At 38.6% G+C, this 10,990-nt stretch overlaps 1 pseudogene; it reads right to left on the bottom strand.

Moving 5' to 3' along the window:
• Nucleotides 1–2,378: 2,378 nt before the first annotated feature.
• Nucleotides 2,379–10,990, bottom strand: part of LOC136388003 (TBC1 domain family member 12-like) — a 36,522-nt pseudogene continuing 27,910 nt past the window's right edge.

Here is a 10,990-nt window from a genome sequence, read left to right as displayed (position 1 = left end):
TCCCCTTCCCCCTCTCCCTCTTTCCCTCCCCCCACTCCCCGTAACCACCACACTCCTGTCCATGTCTCTTAGTCTCGCTTTTATGTCCTACCAATGTATGGAATCCTGCAGTTCTTGTTTTTTTCTGATTTGCTTATTTCACTCTGCATAATGTTATCAAGATTCCACCATTCTGCTGTAAGTGATCCGATGTCATCATTTCTTCTAGCTGAATAATATACCACGGTGTATATGTGCCCCATCTTCTTTATCCAGTCTTCTATTTTTTTTACAGTGATTAAAAGCCTTTAAGCAAACTCTTGGCCAATACAGCAAGAATCCATAAAAGAGTATAAAATTATTCTTAAGTTAATAGAACACTGAAACTTTGACTACTCAGCACAACTTTATATTTATGTTTTTGCTTCTTATATTTATACACTAAAGAGAGGTATATCTTTGTTAATAAATGTGTTCATTTTTGCCATTTTGATAAGTTGTACTATAAGTTATGTGTGTGGTTATAGAAAGTTTTTATATGCATTTATGAGCCCTGTTGATCTATTGAAAAGCTGAGCCTGGCCTGTGGTGGTGCAGTGGATAAAGTGTCGACCGGGAACACTGAAGATTGCCGGTTTGAAACTCTGGGCTTGTCTGGTCAAGGCACATATGAGAAGCAAGCAATGAACAACTAAAGTGAAACAACTATGATCTCACTCCCTCTCTCTCTAAAATTAATAAATAAAACCTTTTTTAAAAAGCTGAAAAATGAGTATGGGGCAGATTTTATAATTATCTCTACCTCCCCCCTGCCCTGGTTTTCTCTGTGAAATAGAAGTTGCTTTGGTTAAAACTTATAATTTATATAAGTGGTTGGGGCTATATTAAGGAACAATAGCGAAATCAACAATGTACATCCTATGCTTTTCGAGAAAAAAGACAGTTTTGTCTTAAAACAACAGTGTGCAGGGTTTTATGTTGTCAACTGATGGTCAGTGCACCAATTCAACATCAACAGGAATCTCCAATTTGGGGTTCAGTGAAGAAGAAAACTGTTCAGTGCAATTGTGATAAAACACAGCTGTGAAAACAGCATAGCTGTGAGGCAGCCCTAGGGCCAGGACCCTCTCTAGCTAGACAGCTCTGTTCTTCTCCTCACTGGTCGGCTCTGCCCTGTACCAGTCTGCTTCTCCCTGAGCAGGTCTGTTCCTCTCTGCACTGACAAGACATCTTTGGTGTTTCAGCTCAGCAGGGGAAACACAATCTTCTATAGAAAGGGAAAGTGCACTTTCATAGCCAGAGGGGAGCTAACTTATGTAGACAGAAGTCCCTTCCCCTGGTCACTGATTCATTCACCCTCATGCAAATGAGGACTCCAAATCCTCACAGTTTGATTGGTCCAAAAGCACTTGCTCGATTACTCAGAATGGAGCTTCTCTGATTGGTCAGTGAAGAAGCTGGTGGGTTTTAGCTGTGTAGCTCTAACTGGATAGGGAAACCCTTAGTTTTAGGTTGAAAGGATTGCAGGAACTCCTTTATAAGGACTAGATCAGGTGACAGAAACCAGTGAAGGCAGGCAGTTTTGTACAGATATAGGTAGTTCAGTGCAGGTTTCTCCCTGAAATGCAGTTTGCTTGAGAAGCCCTATGTAGAAATGGCTATTAGGATCTGCTCTTTTAAATTTGAGCTCAGTTAAGCCATCAGGAGCCCTTCTTGGTAGGTATCTTCTTTCTCTAGATCCACTATGTGATTATTTTGTCTCCAAAGCTTCCTTTGCTTCAAGTACCTTAGAGAGTGAATGAGTGTGTGTATGTGTCTTGGGGGCTGGTGTGTGTGTGGGGGGGTATGTTTACCTATTAATACTTACCATACTAAAAACTAAAAATGAGAAATGTTTATAATTCTTATCTGACCAGGTGGTGGTGCAGTGAATAGAGTGTCGACCTGGGATGCAGAGGACCCAGGTTTGAAACCCTGAGGTTTGCGAGCTCATCTGGCTTGAGCACAGGCTAACCAGCTTGAGTGCAGGGTTGCTGGCTGAGTGTGGGATCATAGACAACCCCATGGTCGCTGGCTTGAGCTCAAGGTCACTAGCTTGAGCAAGGGGTCACTGGCTCAGCGGTAGCACCCTGGTCAAGGCAATCCATGAACAACTAAGGAGCTGCAATGAAGAATTGATGCTTTTCATCTCTCTCCCTTCCTGTCTGTCCCTACAAAAGTTTTTTTTAATAACATGTCAATAAGTTATTCATTTTACTACAAAATTCAAAATCAGTTGTTTTTCATCTCTTGATATGTTTGGATTTCTCCAACTTTCCTCTATTTTGTTTAAATGGGAAATAAAATGCTGTTGTCAAAAATACTTTTTTATATTTGAATTAATTTGTTTATTATGAAAATTAGCTATTCAAAACATTACTGTTATTCTTGTCTCCTTCCTGAATAGCCTACATTATAGACACAAAGACCTAAATCTATTTATTGGTGCTCCTCTGAGTGGCTGTGATACAGCAGAACAGCTTTTCTGGCAATATATCCTCGGCCAATTCAGTTAGAAACTGTGCTATATAAATAAGTCTATCTGCAGGAAAATACCTTCATAAACTTGAGGATTCTTTCCCATCTCTGCAAAATACATCTCAGACTAGACAGGCCAGGTCCAATAGAGTTGAGATTCAAGCTACTATGTGAAAATATAGTGTATCAATTAGGTGTCTGGTGCAAGACCATAAGACTTGATGTGAAGAAACAGTATGGGAAGGGAAAATGGCGACGGAGTAGGTGGACATTACAAATCCCACCTCCCAACACCAAAGTGGATTACAACTTAACTTAAGAACAATCATCTTGAAAAACCAACTTTGGACTACACGAAGAGGAATCTATAACCAAGCATCACTGAAGGAACCACACTGAGCTGGTAGGAAAGGCAGAGACACAGAAAGGGCTGCCCCACTCACAGGAGTGAGGGGCAGCCCGGAGGGTCTTTCATGGTAAGGTGGATTACCCAGAGAGTTTTGGGTCCTCAGCCCCAGGACCGTAACCCCAGCCTGGATCCCCAGAGACTAGAGGAGGCATACGGACAGTATTTAGCTGAAAGAAGAGCCAGGTTACTGTTTGCCAAAGGGAAACAACTCTCAGACCCAGGCTCCATCTTAAAGGGACCACACAGAAAACCTCATTCACAGCCACTTACCCCGGGGCTCCAGGAGCAGGGAGCACCAAGAGAACTGGAGTACTGAGAGGAGACTGTGGTCTCGGGGGCACAGGGAGAGACTTTGGGGGAAAGCCACCCTGACCCCTGTACTAGGTCACTCCCTAAACCTAAAGTGACTGTTTTTTGTGGGAGAACCAAGCCAGAAAATGGAAGCAATTACCTCACACACCAGAGACTCTCCTGCTCCAGTCAGTGCAGGTAGATGCTTAGAAGTAAGGGGCACATCAGGGAAACAGGTTTTGAGTGCTGAAGTCTGGGCTACACAGTTCCCACCAACCTGCTGAATACCCTGCGAAGGGCAGAAGGGCCCACCTGTGGCAGTGGCCATGGTGCTTGGCCCATGGTGCAGAGCCCAGTGAGGCAGCCCACACCACAGTGGCAGGGAGCAGAGCCTGGAGACGCCTACTGTAAGCCCGCAGTGGACAGAGCCCTGCAGGGTGAGGTGATCCAATAGCACCAGGTGGGGCTGAGCCCAGCAGGGTGAGGTGTCCCACGTGACAGCAGGGGGTGGAGCCCAGTGAGGCATCCTGGTGTGCCCACAGGGGGTGGAGCCCAGCGCCTGCAATGTGAAGGTGAGGGTGGAGACCGAAGAGGCAGCCCACACACCTGCAGGGTGGGGGTGGCAGAGCCCAGCAAGACAAGGAACACCAATGGCAGCAGAGCAGCCCAAGCTGCATTGGGTGAACCCACATGCCCAGCAGTGCCAGTGCCTGAGTTCCCAAGGAAGTGGAGGCAGCAGGGAGCTGGTGGAAGACCACACCTTGAGAATAGAGAGGCCACACACACTGGCCAAGAGTAGAGCCTAGGACTGCAGCTATTTACAATGGCATCAGGGCACAGCAGAGGCAACCCACAAATTCTGGATTGCCTGTAGCTCCAAGAAGGTTGCTAGGGCCAGTCAAAAGCAGTGACTCCCTCCCCCGCCCACAGGTCTGCTCTAGGTTCCAGCCAGGGAGGTCCAGGGCTGATACATCCAATGGCCAGATATGGAAAGCATCAGCTCAGGACCTAACAACCATAGTTAGAGTACTATCTTAAGGAAAAGCTCCTCACAACTGACACAGCTAAGGCATAGAAAACACTTGCCCAAACAGCAAAAAGAGCAGTAGCAGCAGAAAAGTAGCCCACTTTTAAAAGTGGATTACAAACAATAGCTGAAGCCAACTCAAGAAGATGTAGAAACAATACAACTGAAAGCTGGAGGCAGACAACACCAACCTTATACTAAGCTAGCTATGCAAAAAATACATCCAAAGGAGCAGTCTATACATAGACAAAATGGGAAGACAGAAAAATGCTATCAAAAGAAGCAACAAGAGAAATCCCCAGAAAAAGAACAGAATGAGATGGAAATAACCAAGATACAGGAAGCAGAGTTTAAAATAATGATTGTTAGGATGCTCAAGGATCTTAGAGCAACAATAAATGTACATAATGAGCTTCTAAACAAAGAGATAGCAGGCATCAAAATGGACATTGAAATCATAAAAAAGAATTGGACAGAAGTGACAAACACAATATAAGAAATGAAGACTACACTAGAAGGAATTAAAAGCAGGCTGGATGAAGCAGAGGACAGAATCGACAATTAAAAGGACAAGATAAGCAAAAGCATGAAAGCAGAACAGCATAAAGAAAAGAGGCTCAAAAAGTCTGAGGAAACTCTAAAAGAGCTCTGTGACAACATGAAGAGAAACGACATCCACATAATAGGGGTTCCTGAAGAAAAAGAGAAAGAACAAGGGATAGAGAACCTGATTGAAGAAATTATAGCTGAAAACTTCCCTAAATAAATGAAGGAAAAACACACATAAGTTCAAGAAGCACAGAAAATCCCATTAAAGAGGAACACAAAAAGACCTACACCAAGACATATCATAATTAAAATACCAAAGCTAAGTGAAATAGAGAAAATGTTAAAAGCTGCTAGAGAAAAAAAGGTTATCATCTACAAAGGAGCCCTCATAAGGATGACAACAGACTTCTCAACAGAAACACTTGAGGCCAGAAGGGAATGGCAAGAAATATTCAAAGTAATACAGAACAAGAACCTACAACCAAGACTACTTTATCCAGCAAGGCTATCATTTAAAATTGAAGTAGAAATAAAAAACTTCCCAGACAAAAAAAAAAAAAACACCTCAAGGAATTCATTACAACCAAACCAATGTTGCAGGAAATGTTAAAGGGCCTGTTGAAGTGGGAAAAAAATATAGCAAAAGAAGAATACAGCTTTAAAAAATAAAATGGCAATAAACAACTACATATTAATAATAACCTTAAATGCAAATGGGTTAAATGATCCAATCAAAAGGCACAGGATAGCTGCATGAATAAGAAAACAGGAGCCATACATATGCTGTTTACAAGAGACACACCTTAAAACAAAAAGTGCACATAGACTGAAGGTCAAAGGATGGGAAAAAACATTTCATGCAAATGGACATAAAAAAAAAAAGCTGGGGTAGCAATACTTATATCAGACAAAATGGACTTTAAAACAAAGGATATAGTAAGAGATAAAGAAGGTCACTACATAATGATAAAGGGAGCAATCCAACAGAAAGATATAACTATTATAAATATCTATGCACCTAATATAGGAGCCTAAATATATAAAGCAGACTTTGATGGATATAAAGGGTGAGATCAACAGCAATACTATAATAGCAGAGGATTTCAATACACCACTAACATCACCAGATAGATCCTCAATAAAGAAAATTAACAAAGAAACAGCAGACTTAAAGGACACACTACATCAACTCGATTTAATAGATATCTTCAGAACCTATCACTGTAGAGCAGCAGAATATACATTCTTTTCAAGTGCTCATGGTATATTCTCTAGAATATATGACATGTTAGGGCACAAAAGCGGTCTCAATAAATTTAAGAAGATTGAAATCATATCGAGCACTTTCTCTGATCACAATGGCATGAAACTAGAAATCAACCACAACAAAAAAACTCAAAAATTCTCAAACACATGGAAACTAAATAGGTTGTTAAATAACAAACGGATTAAGAATGAGATCAAAGAAGAAATAAAAAAATTCCTAGAAACAAATGACAATGAGCATACAACAACTCAAAATTTATGGGACACAGCAAAAGCAGTACTGAGAGTGAAGTTCATAGCAATACAGGCACACATTAAGAAGCTATAGAAAGCTCAAATAAACAACTTAACCCTGCATCTAAAAGAACAAGAAAAAGAACAGCAAGTAAAGCCCAAATGTAGTAGAAGGAAGGAAATAATAAAGATCAGAGCAGAAATAAATGACATAGAGACTAAAAAAACAATACAGAGGATCAATAAAACTAGGAGCTGGTTCTTTGTAAAGGTAAACAAGATCAATGAACCTTTAACTAGACTCACCAAGAAAAAAAGAGAGAGGACTCAAATAAATAAAATTAGAAATGAGAGAGGAGAAATAACAACTGACAGTAGAAATACAAAGGATTGTAAAAAAAAATACTATGAAGAACTGTATGCCAAAAACTAGACAACCTAGATGAAATGGAAAAACACCTTGAAACATACAATCTTCCAAAAATCAATCTGGAAGAATCAGAAAACCTAAACAGACCGATTACACCAAATGAGATCGAAACAGTTATCAAAAAACTTCCAACAAAGAAAAGTCCTGGGCCTCATGGCATCACAAGTGAATTCTACCAAATATTCAAAGAAGAACTAACTCTTATCCTTCTCAAGCTATTTCAAAAAATTCAAGAGGAAGGAACACTTCCAAGCTCCTCTTATGAGGCGAGCATAATTCTGATTCCAAAACCAGGCAAAGACAACACAAAGAAAGAAAATGATAGGCCAATATCCCTGATCAATTTAGATGCTAAAATCCTCAACAAAATATTAGCAAACCGGATCCAACAATATAAAAAAAAAATCATACACCATGATCAAGTGGGATTTATTCTGGGGAGGCAAGGCTGGTACAATATTTCCAAATCAATCAATGTGATTCATCACATAAACCAAAGGAAGGAGAAAAACCACATGATAATTTTAATAGATGCAGAAAAAGCATTTGATAAAATTCAGCACCATTTATGATCAAAACTCTCAGCAAAGTAGGAATAAAGAGAACATACCTCAACATGATAAAAGCCATCTACAACAAACCCACAGCAAAAATCATACTTAATTGGAAAAAAATAAAAGCAATCCCCTTAAAATAAGGAACAAGGCAGGGGTGCCCCCTTTCACCACTCTTATTCAACATAGTCCTGGAAGTCCTAGCCACAGCAATCAGACAAGAAGAAGAAATAAAAGGCATTCAAGTTGGAAAAGAAGAAGTAAAACTATCATTATTTGCAGATGATATGATATTGTATATAGAAAACCCTAAAGTCTCAGTCAAAAAACTTCTGGACCTGATAAATGAATTCAGCAAAGTGGCAGGATATAAAATTAATACTCAGAAATCAGAGGGATTTTTATACACCAACAATGAACAGTCAGAAAGAGAAATTAAGGAAACAATCCCCTTCACTATTACAACCAAAAAAATAAAGTACTTAGGAGTATATTTAACCAAGGAGACTAAAGACTTGTACTCGGAAAATTATAAAACATTGATAAAAGAAATCAAGGAAGATATAAACAAGTGGAAGCATATACCGTGCTCATGGTTAGGAAGAATAAACATCATTAAAATGTCTATATTACCCAAAGCAATTTATAAATTCAATGCAATATCAATTAAAATACCAATGACATACTTTAAAGATATAGATCGCATATTCCAAAAATTTATATGGAACGAAAAGAGAACACAAATAGCCTCAGCAATCTTTAAAAAGAAGAATAACGTGGGAGGTATCACACTTCCTGATATCAAGTTATGCTACAAGGCCATTGTACTCAAAACAGCCTGGTACTAGCATAAGAACAGGCATATAGATTATTGGAACAGAACAGAGAACCCAGAAATAAACCCACAGCTCTATGGACAATTGATATTTGACAAAGGAGGTAAGGGCATACAATGGAGTAAAGACAGCCTCTTTAATAAATGGTGTTGGGAAAATTGGACAGCAACCTGCAAAAAAACGAAACTAGACTACCAACTTACACCATTCGCAAAAATAAACTCAAAATGGATAAAAGACTTAAATGTAAGCTGTGAAACCATAAGCATCTTAGAAGAAAACATAGGCAGTAAGCTCTCTGACATCTCTCGCAGCAATATATTTACTGATTTATCTCCACGGGCAAGGGAAATAAAAGACAGGATAAACAAATGATACTATATCAAACTAAAATGCTTTTGCAGAGCTAAAGACAATAAGAACAGAATAAAAAGACAAACTACAAAATGGGAGAACATATTTGACAATACATCTGATAAGGGGTTAATAACCAATATTTATAAAGAACTTGTAAATCTCAACACCAGAAAGACAAACAATCCAATCAAAAAATGGGCAAAAGAAATGAGTAGACACTTCTCCAAAGAGGACATACAGATGGCCAGTAGGCTTATGAAAAAATGCTCAACATCACTAATCATTAGAGAAATGCAAATTAAAACCACAATGAGATATCACCTCACACCAGTCAGAATGGTGCTCATCAACAAAACAACACAGAATAAGTGCTGGCAAGGGTGTGGAGAAAAGGGAACCCTCCTGCACTGCTGGTGGGAATGCAGACTGGTGCACCCACTGTGGAAAACAGTATGGAGATTCCTCAAAAATTTAAAAATCGAACTGCTTTTTGACCCAGCTCTCCCACTTTTAGGAATATACCCTAAGAACACCATAGAACTGTTCCAAAGGAGAAATGCACCCCCATGTTTATGGCAGCATTGTTCACAATAGCAAAGATCTGGAAACAGCCCAAGACTCCATCAGTGTACGAGTGGATTACAAAGCTTTGGTACATATATACTATGGAATACTACTCAGCCATAAGAAATGATGACATCGGATCATTTACAATAACATGGATGGACCTTGATAACATTATATGAAGTGAAATAAGTAAATCAGAAAAAACTAAGAACTATATGAATCCATACATAGATGGGACTAAAAATGAGACTCAGAGACATGGACAAGAATGTGATGTTAATGGGCAGTAGGGGGTGCAGGGAGGGAGGGAGGATAAAGAGAGAGGGTGTGGGGGGAGGGGAGGGCCACAAAGAAAACCAGATAGAAGGTGACAGAAGACAATTTGACTTTGGGTGAGAGGTATGCAACATAATCAAATGTCAAAATAATCTGGAGATGTTTTCTCTGAATATATGTACCCTGATTTATCAATGTCACTGCATTAAAATTATAAAAAAAGAAGGTCACTACATAATGATAAAGGAAGCAATCCAACAGGAAGATATAACCATTATAAATATCTATTTGTCTAATATAGGAGCACCTAAATATATAAAGCAGAATTTGATGGACATAAAGGGTGAAATCAACAGCAATATTATAATAGTAGGGAATTTCAATACCCCATTTAACATCACTGGCTAGATCAGGGGTAGTCAATCGTTTTATACCTACCGCCCACTTTTGTATCTCTGTTAGTAGTAAAATTTTCTAACTGCCCACCGGTTCCACAGTAATGGTGACTTATAAAGTAGGGAAGTAACTTTACTTTATAAAATTTATAAAGCAGAGTTACAGCAAGTTAAAGCATATAATAATAATTACTTACCAAGTACTTTATGTCAGATTTTTGCTGTTGGCAGAATAAAGCTTTATAAAACAACATACAATAGTTAAATCTATCTTTTTAATTGTACTTTGGTTGCTCTGCTACTGCCACCATGAAATCTGGAATGCCCACTAGTGGGCAGTAGGGACCAGTTTGACTACCACTGGGATAGATCCTCAAGAAAAAAATTAACAAAGAAACAGCAGCCTTAAAGGACACACTAGATCTACTGTATTTAATAGATATCTTCAGAACATTTTACCCTAAAGCAGCAGAATATACATTCTTTTCAAGTGCTCATGATACATTCTCTAGGATAGACCACATGTTAGGACACAAAATGAGTCTCAATAAATTTAAAAAGATTGAAACTGTATCAAGCATCTTCTATGATTACAATGGCATGAAATTAGAAATCAACTAAAACAGAAAAACTGAAAAACATTCAAATACTTGGAAACTAAATAGCATGTTACTAAATAATGAATAGGTTAACAATGATATCAAAGAAGAAATAAAAAATTTCCTAGAAAAAAATGAAAATGAACATACAACAACTCAAAATTTATGAGACACAGCAAAAGCAGTCCTGAGAGTGAAGTTCATAGCATTACAGGCATACCTTAAGAAGAAGGGGGAAAAAAGCTCAAATAAACAACTTAACCTTGCATCTAAAAGAACTAGAAAAAGAACAGCAAGTTAAGTCCAGAGGTAGTAGAAGGAAGAAAATAATAAAGATCAGAGTGGAAATAAATGACATAGAGGCTAAAGAAACAATATTGAGGATCAATGAAACCAAGAGCTGGTTCTCTGAAAAGGTAAACAAGATTGATGAACCTTTAATTAGACTCACCAAGAAAAAAAGAGAGAGGACTCAAATAAAAAAAAAAAAAGAAATGAGAGCAGAGAAGTAACAACTGACAGCAGAAATATAAAGGATTGTAAGAAAATACTATGAAGAAATGTATGCCAAAAAATTAGACAACCTAGGTGAAATGACAAATTCCTTAAAACATATAATCTTTCAAAAATCAATCTGGAAGGATCAGAAAACCTAAACAGACTGATTACAACAAATGAAATCGAAACAGTTATCAAAAAACTCC

Source organism: Saccopteryx leptura, chromosome 1, assembly GCF_036850995.1.
Source record: "Saccopteryx leptura isolate mSacLep1 chromosome 1, mSacLep1_pri_phased_curated, whole genome shotgun sequence".
NCBI lineage: Eukaryota > Metazoa > Chordata > Mammalia > Chiroptera > Emballonuridae > Saccopteryx > Saccopteryx leptura.
The sequence above is the reverse complement of the archived record's forward strand: the minus strand, read 5'-3'. Positions and strand labels throughout refer to the sequence as shown.